General features: G+C 43.2%; 1 protein-coding gene and 1 long non-coding RNA gene across 3 annotated transcripts in view; one reads left to right on the top strand and one right to left on the bottom strand.

The window, feature by feature from the left end:
- Positions 1 to 17942, top strand: part of FBXO11 (F-box protein 11) — a 75409-nt gene that overhangs the window by 14592 nt on the left and 42875 nt on the right. The window lies entirely within an intron of this gene.
- Positions 1902 to 4450, bottom strand: LOC308584276. The gene is made up of 3 exons (XR_014006732.1): positions 4027 to 4450; positions 2049 to 2580; positions 1902 to 2015 (listed from the first exon to the last, which is right to left on the bottom strand). It is a non-coding gene; the product is annotated as an uncharacterized lncRNA (long non-coding RNA).

Genomic DNA, 17942 nt, shown 5'->3' with positions numbered 1-17942 from the left:
AAATCTCTTATAAACCTGTTAGAACCTTTATTTGATTTATTTTGAAAGTGTCCCTTTTCTGAAGTAAAAATATAGCTTATGTGCACCATCTTACATTTAGCAACTCTGGAAGTACTTGCAGTGCTGTTTTGTAACCATGGGCATTACTTGTTGGGCACAACATTTTTAGACTTGAAGTTGTGGTTTGCTAACTTGAACAAATGTTGCAAAATGGATGAGTGAGTCCATGGCTGATGACAGTAGTATATTATCCATTTTGGTGTTTGGGCATTCATCAGAAACATGAGAAGGAATGATACTACTCAGAGTTCAAAATTAGCAGGGCGCCAGGCACATTTTTCGCCTAAAGATTCTTCATTCATGAGCGCCTCAAAAAGTCTGGGTGCCATTTTTTGTGCCTGGTTGACCCTCTAGGATTCCTGAAATGTATGTGCTTTGATGCCTCGAAGTATATGTTAAGGATAGACAATATGTTAAGGAGTTTAACAATAAAGTGTTTTGAAAACTGAAGTATAGTACCAACATTTTTATTGTAAACAAACACCTAATTAAACATATTATCAATTTCTGCTAAAAATGTGATATTAACAATGTGTCACATGAGTGAATTGTGTATTAATTAATGCTTATCAAAATAATAAATAAAAAGTATTGCCGACCCCTCACCTCCCATGGTGACTAGACATTCTGTTTTGGCGCCCACAACCCAGGTCCCAGAAGCCATTTGGCTCCTGGCTTTTCTATCCCAGTTTCTAACACTAGTACTACTTAGGATTTGCTGTTTGGTGTCACTTTTCTGTGTTTTTTGTGTTGCTGAGAAATGGCCACTTAACTGCAAGTTTTAAATTTCCATTTTAGACTGCAGTCTTATGCTTGCTTATATGGGAGTAAGCTTCATAGAACTCAGTGTATGCGCAGAAATCATTGCATTACAAATCTGTGAAGCAGGGGAGTATATGGCAGTAGTGAGCCAACCTTTCTAATCAATGCATTTAACTCTACCTTTACAGTTACCATCTTAAGGTGGCATAGCAAAAGAATAAGTAGCAGTGTGACCAGTCTTTACTCAGAGTGAAGAATTTCCTTTCAATCTTGAACTGCAATTTAGTACTTGCTGATTATTATTATTTTGGATTTTTGTTCTGTTTTGTGTGGAACTTCATCTTTATAATTGGGCTGGGCGATGTATCAATACATTGTCCAAAACTGGTTTGATGTCAGCATCATGGTAACTGTTTCATAATCGACGTGGCAATATATCGCGAATCACAATGTGTGTGTGCACTATGTAAAAAATTGCCTGGTGCCTAAGATGAAAGTAGGAGTTTCTATGTAGAATTGGGATAATAACAGATGGAGACATCTGAAGGCAGCCCTGTTCAGGAAAGCTTTTAATGTTTTTAGTCCTCTGTTGGGAGCTGCCCAGAGTGGTTAGGGAACCCAGCGAGATGGGCGGGTAAAAATAAATAAATAATTAAATGATAATAATAATTATTAGGAAGGTGGCATATATTCACTGTCTAAATTAGAATCTTTAGATGAGAAGTTTTCAACCTTTTTGAGTCCACAGCTCCCTTGACCAACTACGTTCTTTCTGTGGCTCCCAAGCCTCAGAAGCCCGGTTATGTCACCCGTTGCCTGCAGAGCCAGCAGCCTCTCACCCGTTTTCAAATGCCCTCCCTTGTGGAGTGTTCCTTCAGCGTCTTCTCCTCTCCTGTCTTCTTGGGAGCCCTCAGGGCAGCCGCAGCCGCCACCTCAATCTCTGAGCCACCCCCCTGCCCCAAAGAGAGGTGTCTGCTCACACTGCCCCCCAGGGGCCTGGGAAGAGGATGCCCCGATTCTTATCGGCCCAGCAGAGACTGGTTAAAGGTGAACATGAAGCCAGTCTCTTACTCACCTGCGGCACCTCTATCATTCAAAGCACCCCAGGGTGCCACGGCACACTGGTTGATAATCACTGCTCTAGATAATTCTTCAACAAGCAGTTTCTAATGTATATGAAGTTCCATGTTTTTCTCCATACTGTACTTAAATGTTTATTGTAGAACTTAATGCACAGCATTTAGCAAAAAATGAATATATCTGTTAGATTGTCCTGTAGGAAAGACCACATAATATGCCTTTTGTAGCCTTCGGTGAAAAGATTGGTCAGAGCTATTTCTGATTATTCTTGATTTTTATAAGATAGAGCTAAAATTGAAGAAACCATAACTAGTACCTAAGGGATTTTTATTTTATTTTGGGGGAAAGGGCTAGTTTGGTAGCTTAGTAGGAGTTTGGGATAGAGAACGATATTAAGGCTATTTGCTTCCTTAAATCCAAGCAAAGCAATGCAATACAGTATTGACAGTTCAAGCAATGCATTTGCATGAGAGAGGCTACAAAGCTACACAGTTCCTACAATTTTGAAATGTTCAGCCATGTGAAGTTCTTTTTGTGGAGTTCAGTGTACTGGTCTTGTGTGCTCAGTCCTTTTGCCCCATTTATCACAGTAATTGCTACCTCTCTATGTTCCATTGTGACCTCAAAAGATAAATTAGGAGCATCCTGTTGAGTCAACAGTGTTGACAATACCATACCCTAAGTACAGTGGTGCCTCGCAAGACGAAATTAATTCGTTCCGCAATTCTCTTCGTCTTGCGGGTTTTTCGTCTTGCGATGCACGGTTTCCCATAGGAATGCATTGAAAATCAATTAATGCGTTCCTAGGGAAACCACCTTCAGACCAGGTCCGGGGACAGTCTGTCCCCGGACCTCTTCTGAAGGCTGGGGGGGGGGGGACAAGGGCTTTTCTTACCACCCCCAGCATTTTAAAAAACCTTGGGACAGCGGAGGACTTCTCCGCTGTCCGGGCGATCTTAAAATGCTGGCGGGCGGCATTTTAAAATCGCCCCGGACAGCGGAGGACTTCTCCGCTGTCCGGGGCGATTTAAAAGCCCCTGGGAAGGCAGGCAGGGGGGAGCAAAGACTTTTGCCCCCTGCCCGCCTTCAGAAGGTGTTCCCACCCCCCCGCCCGGCTTCGCAGCAGCGCTACGAAGCCCGGCAGCTGGGGCAGCTGTTCCCGCCCCCCTCCCCCCTTCGGAACATCGTTCCGAAGTGGGGCGGCTGGGGCAGCTGTTCCCGCCCCACCTCCCCACTTCGGAACAGCGTTCCGAAGTGGGGCGGATGGGGCAGCTGTTCCCGCCCCACCTCCCCTCTTCGGAACATCGTTCCGAAGTGGGGCGGATGGGGCAGCTGTTCCCGCCCCCCCTCCCCCCTTCGGAACATCGTTCCGAAGTGGGGCGGATGGGGCAGATGTTCCCGCCCCCCCTCCCCCCTTCGGAACATCGTTCCGAAGTGGGGCGGCTGGGGCAGCTGTTCCCGCCCCACCTCCCCCCTTCGGAACATCGTTCCGAAGTGGGGCGGCTGGGGCAGCTGTTCCCGCCCCCCTCCCCCCTTCGGAACATCGTTCCGAAGTGGGGCGGATGGGGCAGCTGTTCCCGCCCCCCCCCCTTCGGAACATCGTTCCGAAGTGGGGCGGCTGGGGCAGCTGTTCCCGCCCCACCTCCCCCCTTCGGAACATCGTTCCGAAGTGGGGCGGCTGGGGCAGATGTTCCCGCCCCCCGCTTCGGAACAGCGTTTTAAAATGCTGGGGGTCGGCAGCGAACACTCCCGACCCCCAGCATTTTAAAATCTCCCCGGGACAGAGACTTCTCTGCTGTCCCTTGGAGATTTTAAAATGCTGGGGGTCGGCAGCGAACGCTTTGCTCCCGCCCGCCAGCATTTTAAGATTGCCCGGGGCAGGCGGGGGGAAGGCAGGCGGGGGGAGCAAAGACTTTTGCCCCCCGCCGGCCTTCAGAAGAGGTCCTCTTCTGAAGGCCGGCTGTGGGCGAAAGTCTTTGCTCCCGACCGCCAGCATTTCCCTATGGGCTTTCGTCTTGCGATGCAAGCCCATAGGGAAATTCGTCTTGCGAAGCGCCTCCAAAACAGAAAACCCTTTCGTCTTGCGGGTTTTCCGTCTTGCGAGGCATTCGTCTTGCGGGGTACCACTGTACTTATAATTCTGTAGAGAGGTGTCTTCTGTGGCTGCTTTGTAGTTAACAGAGTTTTTGATGGTCACCAAAGGCTGAACCTAAGCATTTTTCAGAATTTCTCTAAGAATATTTTTATTTGAATTATTTTCAGTAGATGAGGTTAAAGCAATAGGAGAGGAGAGCAAGTAAACAATATTAGAACCTTTGGAGCCAATATTTGTTCATAATAGAAATCATACTCATAACAGTAATACTGAAGTTTCCTGGACAGAAAACTTCACTGATCATAATCTGGAATGTTTCAAGTTGACAGTTATCTTACTGCAAATTATCCAATAGCTTAACCTTTGACGGAACATTTCCCCCCACTTTTGCCTCAGCAGACTTATTCAGCAGTGTGAACCACATTGCACTTGATCCACATTGTATATAATGTAGAAGCCTGAAGGGGTTAAAACTACCCAGTAGTTCCTTAAGCTGTTTTTAAATAAGCCTTCTTAAAGTCCAGAGAGCATGTCCATATACACTCCGCTTTCCCTTGCCTCTGTATAGTGAAACTGAAGAGGACATGATCTTTTCTTCCCAATTTTTCTGTACTTTCACTTTCTTAATCAGTTCCTCCCTGTTGGTGAGAACCAGATCCAAGTGAGATTGACCCTCTTTTTGCTTCTTCCACCTTCTTGGCAGAGTTTGAGTTCCAATTGATATTGGAAAAGTTAGTCTCCCATGACTACTATATCTCTCCTTTTTGAATGTTTGGTAATCTGCCATAGAAATGTTATCCAAGTCCTCAATCTGTATTGGAGGTCTATAGCAAACACCCACAAGGTCACTGTTGTGTCCCTCTCCTACAATTTTTACCCATAAACTCTGAATCTGCCTTCCATGCTCCTAGTCGTGGATCTCTTCACAAGTGTACACATCTTTCGTATACAGTGCTGTGCCTCCTCCCGTCGTGTTTGATGTATTCCTTTTGAATAGATTGTGCCCCTCAATTTCTACATTCCGGTCATGAGTCTCATCTCACCAGGTTTCAGTAATGCCTGTCAGATCATATCTCCCATAATGTATTAAGAGCTCAATTTCTTCTTGCTTGTTTCTCATGCTCTGTGCATTTGTGGAGGTACAGTGGTACCTCGCAAGACGAACGCCTCGCAAGACGGAAAACCCGCTAGATGAAAGGGTTTTCCGTTTTGGAGGCGCTTCGCAAGACGAATTTCCCTATGGGCTTGCTTCGCAAGACGACAGCCCATAGGGAAATATCCGGGACAGCGGGGAAGCGCAGCGCGTCTCCCCCACTGTCCTCGGACCCCCTCCGAAGCCCGGCGGCGGCGGGAGGAGGTGTTCCCGCCCCACCGGGCTTCGGAACGGTGCTCCGAAGCCGGGCGGGGGGGGAGGGAACACCCGCCCCCGCCGCCCGGCTTCGGAACACTGCTCCGAAGCCGGGCGGCGGGGCGGGAACACCTTCTGAAGGCGGGCGGGGGGCGAAAGTCTTTGCTCCCCCCTGCCTGCCTGTCCCGGAGGGCTTTTGAAGGCAGGCGGGGGGAGCAAAGACTTTCGCCCCCCGCCCGCCTTCAGAAGAGGTCCAGGACCTCTTCTGAAGGCTGGCGGGGGGCAAAAGTCTTTGTCCCCCCTGCCTGCCTTCCCAGGGGCTTTTAAATCGCCCCGGACAGCGGAGAAGTCCTCCGCTGTCCCGGGGCGATTTTAAAATGCCGCCCGCCAGCATTTTAAGATCACCCGGACAGGGGAGAAGTCCTCCGCTGTCCCGGGGTTTTTTAAAATGCTGGGGGTGGGAAGAAAAGCCCTTGTCCCCCCCCCCCCAGCCTTCAGAAGAGGTCCGGGGACAGAGTGTCCCCGGACCTGGTCTGAAGGCGGTTTCCCTAGGAACGCATTAATTGATTTTCAATGCATTCCTATGGGAAACCGTGCATCGCAAGACGAAAAACTCGCAAGACGAAGAGACTTGCGGAACGAATTAATTTCGTCTTGGGAGGCACCACTGTACAACTGAAACCACAAGTCACTCCTCCATACACAGCTGCCTCTGTCCCCCTCCATAGGGAATCACCTTCCGCGATCACCACATGTCTCTTCTCTGGGGAGAGGCAACAATTGTTCTGTACACTGAACACTGCCACCTTAATGTGTTGTGAGTTCTGGTCTGAATCTGACCTTTGTAAGTAAACCATTTTAAACTTTTCAAACGTGGTCTTTTTATCCTTTTATCAGAAATGCGGTCTTCTTCCATGCTAAGGGAACAAGCGAGTTTTGGAACTCACAATGGCATATTTTAAAGGTCTAACAGCCTATATTTCCATGCTTTACTTTGCTGCATGTTTTGTTATTTTAAATCTGCTAGGTTCCTCTCACCAAAAAGTGCTTGCCCCAAACTTGGATCTTGGCTTTCAGGAATTCTTCTTTTATATACCTATTTTTTTCCTTGCAACCGACAAAATAAACCCTTCTTTTCATAGTGATCTTCAGTGGGTTTAAGGGAATTGTTGTCTATGAATTATCCAACAATTTATCTTGTTCTTCCCAGTGGTGCTGCTGTTTCTGGCTAGTGGTTCACAAGTCTGGAATGGAGCAGGTAGGATTCTGCCTCTTTTGGCTTGGTATTTACTTTGAAGAGGGTGTCTGTTACCAAGTTGGAACTAGTATTAGTGATAATGGGACTTGTAAACTCTGCTCCTAAATAGATAAATGGGCTGTATTGAAGTTTAGCATTATATCCTCCTTTTGGTACTTCAGTTTTTTGAAATCTGTTGCTGAAATTAGGAGGGTCGTGTGAGGTTAGAACTGTGAGGAAGCACCATCTGAAATAAGAACTGGTAAATATCCCTAAAGGTGACTTGTAAAAATGTACTGGGCAAGGTAGTTGCACCAGTTAACATTCCTTCATGTGCTGCTTTGAGGTTTACTTCTCTACTTTTTCTTCTTAATACAAGGATTGAGATGCATCTTATATGGGATAAGATGAAAAACAGATAAGTTTGACAGATATGATTAAACAGTTTATCATTTAATTCAGACATCATGCTGCTTGAATGCAAAATCCTTTGTAAAACCTGTAAACAATCGGTTACCAATTAGGGGTCCGGGGACCCCTGGGGGTCCATGGAACACACCCAGGGGGTCCGTGGCACCATCCCCTGCCAGAGACTCACTTATCTTGTTACTTGCACAGTGAAAGCCACAAAGATGATCCTCTGCTTGTGACCAAGGCCTGCTTGCTGGCAGGGGCAAAACTTGTGAAAGAGTTGCTGGATTGCAAGTGAACTGGGATTGGGCAAAAACCTCTGACACAGTTTCTTAGGGCTCTTATGATTAGAGGGGGCACATGAGCAGGAGAAACATCAGGGCTCCCTATAGCTGGGGTGGGCAGGCAAGAGCACTTTAGCAGAGCCTCCACCCCACCACTGGCTTGGCGGGGGCTCCATAAAACTGGTTGGCTGAGGCAAGGGCAGCCATGTGCTCCTCAGCCAAGGAGTTTAAAGAAGCGGAGGGAATAACAAGCTGTATCAGCGCCTCACCAATACAGCTTGTTTCTCCCTCTGCTGGTATGAGGGCAGAGTGGGATGGCGGGTTCACTCAGCGCTATATCGCTGGCGAAACTGCTGCTGCTCCTGAGTCCCTCTGCCAGGGTGGATTTGATTAAATCAAATCAATTTAATTCACGATTTAAATCACTAGTCAGTAAGACTTGATTTAAATCATTTTTTAACAGAAAGACTCATTCTTGTTGGTATAAACTTAATATTGACAACCAGAGGAAGGTTTCATTTTTGAAATAATAAATGTTCAGACTGGTTTTTACAGTTATATCAAAAATTACTGATTTGGTTGTACTATTAGACCGATAATTATGAAATTATTGTGAGGTTTAATAAGTTAGCTGTTCATATTTGGACAACTTTTCTGCTGTACTTTATTGGAAAGAGAAAAATAATTATTTCCTTAATAACAATTTAAACAATTTATTTAACTAAAACAATAACATAGCATATGTATCCATGTTTGTTTGTTTGTTTTTAAATATAATCTATTAGTTTTCTATACTTCATACTTCAAATACATATATTGTTATATTACACTGTATATAGTTTGCTCCTGCGAGCTGAATTCCCTCTGTGTCTCCATGTTTGTTAGGGACGCGGGTGGCGCTGTGGGTTAAAGCACAGAGCCTAGGACTTGCTGATCAGAAGGTCAGCGGTTTGAATCCCTGCAACGGGGTGAGCTCCCGTTGTTTGGTCCCTGCTCCTGCCAACCTAGCCGTTCGAAAGCACGTCAAAGTGCAAGTAGATACGGTAAATAGGTACCGCTCCGGCGGGAAGGTAAACGCCGTTTCCGTGTGCTGCTCTGGTTCGCCAGAAGCGGCTTAGTCATGCTGGCCACATGACCTGGAAGCTATACGCCGGCTCCCTCGGCCAATAAAGTGAGATGAGCGCCGCAACCCCAGAGTCGGTCACGACTGGACCTAATGGTCAGGGGTCCCTTTACCTTTATCCATGTTTGTTAACTGATGTGGTGGAACAATTTTAAAAAAAACTTAGACTTGAGTTTTAGCACACATGGAAAACTTAAAACAAATAATTATTTGCTGATGAATAGCCTTTGGACTATAATGTAACTTAAACAGAAAACTATCCTTAGAAAGATTTTTTCTTCAAAAGCACTTTATTTTAAAAATCCAATTTAAATTTTAAAAAAATCTGATTATATTTATTTATAAAAATCATTGATTTTTATCCACCCTGTCCTCTCCTACCAGCACCAGCTGTAGAGAGACAAGGGTCGCCCAGGCCTTTTTAGTGCAAAAGGCAGCCTGTGTTGTCCCCCCGCCCCCTTGTTTTCTGTGGGAAGCTATGTGGATACATTTTGGGGTGGGAGGAAACAGATGTAAGGCAGAATCCTAACAAATTCAGAAGTTGGTTCCTATTGGACAATCTGCAAAAATAAAAACCTCACTGTATTTGAGGTTTGTATTTAACTAATCTCTTTAAGCCAAAGATGAAACTTGGGCACAGGAGGACTAAATAATAATAATAATCTACTACTACTACTACTACTACTACTACTACTATCAACATTACAAAATCCCAGCTGTTTTCTATTCAGTCTTCACCAATACAAGCCCTGACCAAGACTTCACCTTTGTCTTGAAGGTGCAAGATCCCTCAGCAGAACCATATGCTGTAAAGCTTTGCTAAGATGTACCATAACAGATTACAAGTAAGGAATAGCATGTTTGAATACTCTCTCATATAAAAAGCCTTCTGCGTATAGAACACTTGCAAGTTAGGGGCACAATTTCTTTTTTTAAAATTCAGTTGTAGTGGAGCAATGGAGACAAGTTTTTCCTACTGTCTGGAGATAGGCACTTTGTGATAATATCACAAATTTTATGGTTTGTTTTTTAGTACAGTATACCTAAAATCCTTTGCTTATTAGGGGCCACCCCACGTTTTCTCCAAAGAATTGCTTTGCACAGGTAACTACCATAGAGTTATCAAAATTTTCAAAAGCTGGGGGTCTGTGACTTGGCTTTTGAAAAATAGGGGGTCCTCAGTAATTAGCTAATTGAGAACCACTGCTGTAAACCAAGTTGCCCAGCTTCCAGTTCTTGAGGTCAGACCTGGCCACAGTTTGGTTTGAAAGCTTTAGTGAACAACACAGTGGCAATCTTGATAAGTGAGTCAGACACCTGGAATCATATTACTGCAATTGTATGGGATTTTCAGTGGCTCCAGAGTCAATGTGCTACTGTTGACTTATAAAACGCTGCACAGTTCAGGAGCTTTTCTCCCAGTATTGTCCTGTCAGGTTGTTACGGGTGTTAAGATCTGAAGGAGAGGTCATTCTGTGTCCTACATTAAGGGCTAGCACATTATGTGACGACTTGAGAACTGGCTTTCTCAGTGGTGGGCCCTGAATGTGGAGTATCTTCCTCTCAGAGGTTTGGCTGGCATCTACAGTGTTAACCTTTGAGGGTAAAACATGGATAGCTCAGGTGGTTAAAGCATGGTGCTGATAACACCAAGATTGCAGGTATGATTCCCGTATTGGACAGCTGCATATTCCTGCATTTCAGGGGGCATGGACTAGATGATCCTCATGACTCCTTCCAACTTTGATTCTGTGAATTTTATTTTCCTGGTATCCTATTGAGATTGTATGATGTACGATAAACAGTATTTGTTGTTCTGAAGCATTTAAATTAATTAACTGATCCTCTCCTTTTGCTTATTACGATGAGGTTTGATCTAGTATTAGATTTACATTATGCATTTGTTACCTGATCTGGGGTAAAGAATGACAGAGGCTGGAATAAGAAATTCTTATATGCAACGTATACAAATATAGTGTGTGTATAGTATACATGCATGCACATGCACAACACACACACATGCGTATACTGTAGAAGCATCCTAAGTGATTTTCCATCCAGGCTGGACCAGACCTAGGTGGAATCTACACACGTATAAATATATATACATTGAATTTGCCATAGTTCACCATTGCCATCTAGTGTCACATTTGTATTGCACTTTACATACACTTAAAATGTTTTATTTGCAGCTGTATAGCAGAGTCCTCAGTTTGCCTTAAATTAAGTGCTTTCAGAACATTCCTTACATTCCACTAAAAAGTGCCTAGGATGGCTTATAAAAACATAAAAATTATTGAAGTGCAATTGTTTTTAAAATTAATTTGCAACAAAAAACTTTGTAGATAATCCAGTGTCTTCTTACTGCATCCTTCTCTTACATGTGCTGCTTTAGTCATGGATTTCCCTGTTACTATGCCTCCCCCCCCACCTCCACAGTTGGGTGTTTGCATTGCTATACATGGGACATTGAATGAATCATGTCACCTGACTCCTGTGAAAAAGGTTTGATCTAGTATTAATCCAGTGAGTGTGGTCTGGCTTTGTCCATGGAGGATATTGGAATGTGCTAACAGATCCCTTCAAAGCATGTTTTTGTTCATGCTTCTACTGCTTTAGAGGAGGCTCCTGCAGTCTCTCTTAGAATTAAAAGTTAGGGCCAAACAAGGTGTGCATTTGTGTGGTGTCAAAACATGTGTTTGATGGTTCAGCTATAAAGTAGGTGTGCAAAGATTGATTTATAATCCTAAAAGTGTCTACCCCCTCTTATTGCTGAACCAGTGAGCGTGTTGTTTTTAATAAACACTTTTGTGTCTTGTTTGGCCCTTAAAGACAAGTTGGTCCACTTAGCATGTACAGTAATGCTAAAGTACCATGGTTTAGTGCTAAATACATGAACTGGAATGATCCTGAGTGAAGTGTGGCACTCAGATGGTCACCACTGGTTCATTCTCTTTTCAGCATGGCTAGGAAAATTATTTTACTAGGGTTAAGATTCACTTTTACAGAATCGTGGCTTATGAATGCAGAGACCTTGGTTTTTAAGAGTCTCTGGACAGTTTCAAAACAAGCTGCTTAAAACTAGGTTTGTTAAACTAACCAGAGTTTGTTTTAACAAATTTACTAAAGGTTTTTAAAAACGTGATCTCTGGTTCATTCATTACAAGCCATTATTCTGTAAAAAGGAAACTTAAGTTTAGAGGAAGTCCCCCTAGATGAGGGGAGGGTCAACTTCAATCGTCTCATTCCAGCCCATGCGTGTACTTTTACACATGATATTTTAATGTTCTGTACAAAGACAGTTTGTGGTTTAAATCTTACTCTGGTGTTGATTCAGTATGACCTATATGCTGCTGTGCCATAAAGCCTTTAATTTACCTACCTACAGCTTTTGGACTTGCCCATGTACTGTACAAGAATTAGCATACAGACCGAATTGTATGTGGAATGTAGATGGAGACTTGGTTTTCAGCTATTCTGCTTGAGGACTGGAGAAGGAACACTTGCTGTCTGAGCAGAGTTAGGCATTTTTACTGGTGTGGTGCTGGGGAGAGGAGCCTGGTTGGCCAATTAGAGAAATAAGAGCAGAGTGTTAAATATGTTCCCATGTAAAAGTATAATTTTAAATAAAGAGCATGGTGGTATTAGTGGAAACTTAATCAGATACATGTCTAGACTAATACCTGAAATGAGATGAGAGAACCTTGTAGATACACCAAAATAAAATTTATTCAACCCAACCTTCATGTGCAGTACAGTGGTACCTCGGGTTACAGATGCTTCAGGTTACAGACGCTTCAGGTTACAGACTCCGCTAACCCAGAAATAGTACCTCAGGTTAAGAACTTTGCTGCAGGATGAGAACAGAAATTGCGTGGTGGCGGCAGCGGGAGGCCCCATTAGCTAAAGTGGTACCTCAAGAACAGTTTCAGGTTAAGAACGGACCTCCAGAACGAATTAAGTTCTTAACCTAAGGTACCACTGTATCACTGTCACTTTGAATCACTGTGTACTACAGCACATAGAAAATAAAGTGTTACTTAGTTTTCCTAGTGCCCCTAACAAAGAGTGTATTGGGTTGAATCACATTGGGTTGAATCAATTAAATTTTTGCCTCATTTCTGTATTATTGCCTTCCCCCTTTTGGCTGTCTGGCTACAGTTTTATGGTTATAAAGCATTGGTATTTTTATATCAAACTTCTAAACTGAACAATAAAAAGTTAAAGTACAGCTGTGAAATTCTGAATATTGGAACGTGTCACTTCTGTTTTATAATACCTAAGGTTTGAATTTATGAACACTAACTTTCCAAATTTGCTAAATTGTAGCATCATTCACATATTATATGCTTTAGAGGCCTAAAGGAATGGAATCCTCCCTCCCACTCAAGCACCTTTTGTCATTCATGTGCACAGGCAGTGTTTTATTTCTTGGGGGACAACGATGCAGAGGTATGCATACCCCTAAACATTTTGTGAATCTAAGTTTGGCCTCATTGAGGGGCAGTATTTCAATATGAGTAGGAAAATGAGAGTACCCCTAAACATTTTTTTAGGAAGAAAAAGCACTGTGCGCAGGTATAGGTAGAAAACACTAGAAACCTTTCTTTTTGTCTTGGTATTACCTCTGAGGGTGTGCTGTAGACCTTTGCCGATGCCTAGGTATCCAAACTGACTAAGAATGACATAGCACCTCTAAGTAATTACTATGCATTAAACTGATAATCCCTTCCTAATATTTACTTGCTAGCTGACTTTAATGAAACTATCCTTGTTCCCACATTGCTTCTTTATAGCCGACAATGGATCCATCTAGGCTGGTTGTTGTTTGTGCAGTCTGCTACAGCAAACTGTACAGTTGGTATAGTACAGATTATCTTCTCTTCTCAATGGAGAAACTTTTTATTGTAGAAATTGTCCCAGTTGATCTGGAAAGAGAATCATCTGGGGGCAAGTGATATTATTATACAGTACTGTTAAAGCCAACAATGTCTTTGCCTAATCATGCCTATATTGGAGACTACAGGTTACATACGCTTCAGGTTACAGACGCTTCAGGTTACAGACTCTGCAGGAGGCCACATTAGCTAAAGTGGTGCTTCAGGTTAAGAACAGTTTCAGGTTAAGAACGAACCTCTGGAACGAATTAAGTACGTAACCAGAGGTACCACTGTATTTGGGAGTTCCATGTAACGCTTTCTACACTTCCCAAAGAAACCATAACAAAACCCATTGTAAGATAAAATAACAAGTTAAAGGGGGGGAACTTAGCATTATTTCTGAAATATGACAAGGGTAGCAAAAGCGTGCCTGATCAAGGATTACACCAGCTTCCTTAATGCCACCCAAGCTAATTGCAAATCCAGTTTAGAAGTGAATGTGCTTGACATTGGTGCAGAAATAACTTGAATTATCATTCTTGTTAATTGACTGATCAAATATCGGTGGGGTACATATGAACCCTGCTCACACATTCGGGTCAGTGTTGTTTTATAATAGCAAACCAATTTGATCAACTTTGTTTACATAATGCTGATGCTTTAAAATGTGTGACCATTTTTTGACAATGAAAATATTGACAGTTTGTCAATACAGTGGTACCTCGGGTTAAGAACTTAATTCATTCTGGAGGTCTGTTCTTAACCTGAAACTGTTCTTAACCTGAGGTGCCACTGTAGCTAATGGGACCTCCCACTGCTGCTGCGCCACTGGAGCATGATTTCTGTTCTCATCCTGAAGCAAAGTTCTTAACCCGAGATACTATTTCTGGGTTAGTGGAGTCTGTAACCTGAAGCGTCTGTAACCCAAGGTACCACTGTATGCTAGACATAACTATTAACTATGGTTTAGGGTGGTGGCCAGGAAGCGCATAGTTCAATGGCCTGCTTCCTTAACTGTGGTTTTTAGGGACTGACCCTTGATTTTGGTTAAATATTAAAGCTGAAAAATCATATTTAAAGTTCTTATATAGGGGTTTTACATTGATTTGCCTAGTTAGGATTGTACTGTTATGCTGGTTTTCTAAAATATAAGATGGGATTTTAAATCTTAATTTCATAATGGTATGTCTTCTCCAAATCATTTAATGTATATTTGTGCTGCTAAGAGATTTGTTCATACACTCAGAATGAAGGCTGGCCTTAAGGCTGGTATAGTAGGCACCTGTCTCACATGTTGAAATGAAGGGGACCCTGAGTTACGCTTGGTATTGCGTGTACCATCTAAAGTGAGCCAGGACAAAATAAACAAAAATGCAGTAGCATGCCGTTAACTTTTCTTTCTCAGTTTTTACTTTGTCATTTGTTCTAGATAAAAATCACCCCAACACAGCTTGATACCGAGGCAATGAAAGGTCAAGTTTCAAAACTGGATAATGTTGTATTTATATTTTGAAAAACAAAAATACAAATAATTTGTCCAGAACCATGTAGCAAAGCATTCTGTGGTAGCAAAGTAGCAAATCTACCCATTGATGCTGATATACCTTCATCAAACCCCTGCTCTAGTGTGACTTCCAGTAGATCAGCGTAGTTTATTTGCTCTCCATTGTTTAATAATAGCAGTACACACACACACACACACACACACCTGCCACCGCCACTGTGCAAGATTCACCAGCCAAAACTAATGAAACCTAGAAGGAAAAGGAGTGGATTTTTGTGTGGAAGGACGGTGTGCTCAGTTCAGTTCTGGTACTTTGAACAAATTACTTTGTTCAGAATTCTTTAATTCTAACTGTAGTAGTAGTAATAGTAGTAGTAGTAATAATAATAATAATAATAATTTATTTATACCCCGTCCATCTGGCTGGGCTTCCCCAGCCACTCTGGGTGGCTTCCAAAAGAAATATTAAAATACTATAATACATCAAACATTAAAAACTTCCCTAAACAGGGCTGCCTTCAGATGTCTTCTGAAAGTCTGGTAGTTGTTATTCTCTTTGACATCTGGTGGGAGGGTGTTCTACAGGGAAGGCGCCACTACCGAGAAGGCCCTCTGCCTGGTTCCCTGTAACTTGGCTTCTCGCAGTGAGGGAACCGCCAGAAGGCCCTCGGTGCTGGACCTCAGTGTCCGGGTAGAACGATGGGGGTGGAGACGCTCCTTCAGATATACTGGACCAAGGCCATTTAGGGCTTTAAAGGTCAGCACCAACACTTTGAATTGTGCTCGGAAACGTACTGGGAGCCAATGTAGGTCTTTCAAGACCGGTGTTATGTGGTCTCTGCGGCCGCTCCCAGTCACCAGTCTAGCTGCCGCGTTCTGGATTAGTTGTAGTTTCCGGGTCACTTTCAAAGGTAGCCCCACGTAGAGCACATTGCAGTAGTCTAAGCGGGAGATAACCAGAGCATGCACCACTCGGCAAGGCAGTCCGCAGGCAGATAGGGTCTCAGCCTGCGTACCAGATGGAGCTGGTAAACAGCTGCCCTGGACACAGATTTGACCTGTGCCTCCATGGACAGCTGTGAGTCCAAAATGATTCCCAGGCTGCGCACCTGGTCTTTCAGGGGCACAGTTACCCCATTCAGAACCAGGGAATCCTCCACACCTGCCCGCCTCCTGTCCCCCCAAAACAGTACTTCTGTCTTGTCAGGATTCAACCTCAATCTGCCGCCATCCAACCTCCAACCTCCAGGCACTCACACAGGACCTTCATCGCCTTCACTGGTTCTGATTTGAAAGAGAGGTAGAGCTGGGTATCATCCGCATACTGATGAACATCCAGCCCAAATCCCCTGATGATCTCTCCCAGCGGCTTCATGTAGATGTTGAAAAGCATGGGGGAGAGGACAGAACCCTGAGGCACCCCACAAGTGAGAGCCCAGGGGTCTGAACACTCATCCCCCACCACTTTCTGAACACGGCCCAGGAGGAAGGAGCGGAACCATTGTATGACAGTGCCCCCAGCTCCCAGCCCCTCAAGACGGTCCAGAAGGATGTTATGGCCGATGGTATCAAACGCTGCTGAGAGATCCAGCAGAACTTTTACTCTGGGTGTTGGGTATTGGGGTTCTAGTAAACACCAAAGTTGACCCCACAAGCCTGAAGTCTGTTCACCCTGAATTAGAGAGGTAGCACTAGGGCTCCTTTTATGAACATTGCTTGGAAAGTCTAGATGCGGTTGGCCACTATCATTGTTTGGTTTTTCTAACCCGCACAAGCCACAAAACTTGTCAGCATTACAAAACTAACCGGGGAGGGGGGCACTCCTCACCTATTTATCTGAGGGCAGCCTTGCTCAGAATCTCAATTTTCTTTCTCTTTGAATGAAAGGGCCAGAAACACAATATGGGGGAGCCACTGATGCCTAAACCACAAGTGGTCAGCAGCTACGAACAGTTAATTGCCATTAAGAACATAGGAAGAGCTCTGCTGGAGCAAACCAAAGATTCATGTAGTTCAGTATTCTGTTTTCACAGGCACTAACCAGATGCCTCTGGGAAAACCACAACCTGGGCATGAGTGCAGTAGCATTTTTCTGTTTCTGAATTGCCTGAAGCTGCCAGAAGGAAAGAGTTGGGGAGTAAGTGGGCAACCGATGAGATACTTAAAAAATAATAATTATATTTTATTAAGGTGATTTTAGATAAAAGAAATAAAGTAATACCGGAAAAAAGAAGGAAAAATGAGAGGGAGAAAAACAACAGCAACAAAGATACATATAAAAGCGAAAGTATGCAAAAAAAGAGAGCAATATACAATATTCCCATACATTCTTGTATAAATTGGTATGGTGTTATTGTCCTAGTGCTTATGTAAATATTAATATCCTGCTACATTTTGTATAAACTCATTCCAAGTGTTAATGTTTTTATCCATGCAGAATCTATGTCTGTTCCTAAATTGTGATTGTTGTCATATCAGTCCATTGATTGAAGAGTATCGTATCTTTATTTTTCCTGTTGCCCAATATCAATCTCTTGGCCACCATTAGGGCCTGGAAAATCCATTTCCGTTATCCCGTTGATAATTTCCATACTGCAGGTTTAAAGTTCAATAAAATATTCTCCGCTGAAAGATTTAACTTTTCTGCAGAGTCATGGTTACACTGTCGAACACTTTCTCCCAAAACTTGTTAAGTAAAGAACACTGTACAAACATATGTTTCAGAGGGGCGTTGTCCTTGCCACATCTCCAACACTGAGCTATCTTAGCTAATCCTTTCTTATTCAACCATAAATGAGTCCAGTAAACTCTAAATATTATTTTCTGTTGTATTAGTCTTAATTTTAAATCTAGTGACACCTTAGCTGTTGAAGCTAATACATTTTCCCACTGTCTGGGGAATATTGAAAGTTCCAGTTCTTTATTCCAATCATCTCTTACTGTCTGCATATTGAACTTGTGTATTGTTAATAGATATCTATAAAAAATAATTGCTGGCTTTTTATTTTTGAATGAGTTGTCCAATTGCTCAAATATCTTGATTATCTCGCAAGCTGAAAGGGCTGATGGCCCAAACACACTTCTTAGGAGATGTTGTAATTGAAGTTACTGCCATTGGGCTGCATCTGATAGATGGTATTTTTGTCTTAAAACAGCAA

The sequence above is a fragment of the Podarcis bocagei genome, assembly GCF_964188305.1.
Source record: "Podarcis bocagei genome assembly, chromosome: 3".
Classification (NCBI taxonomy): Eukaryota; Metazoa; Chordata; class Lepidosauria; order Squamata; family Lacertidae; genus Podarcis; species Podarcis bocagei.
Note: the sequence above shows the minus strand (reverse complement) of the source record. Positions and strands in the feature narration are given on the sequence as shown.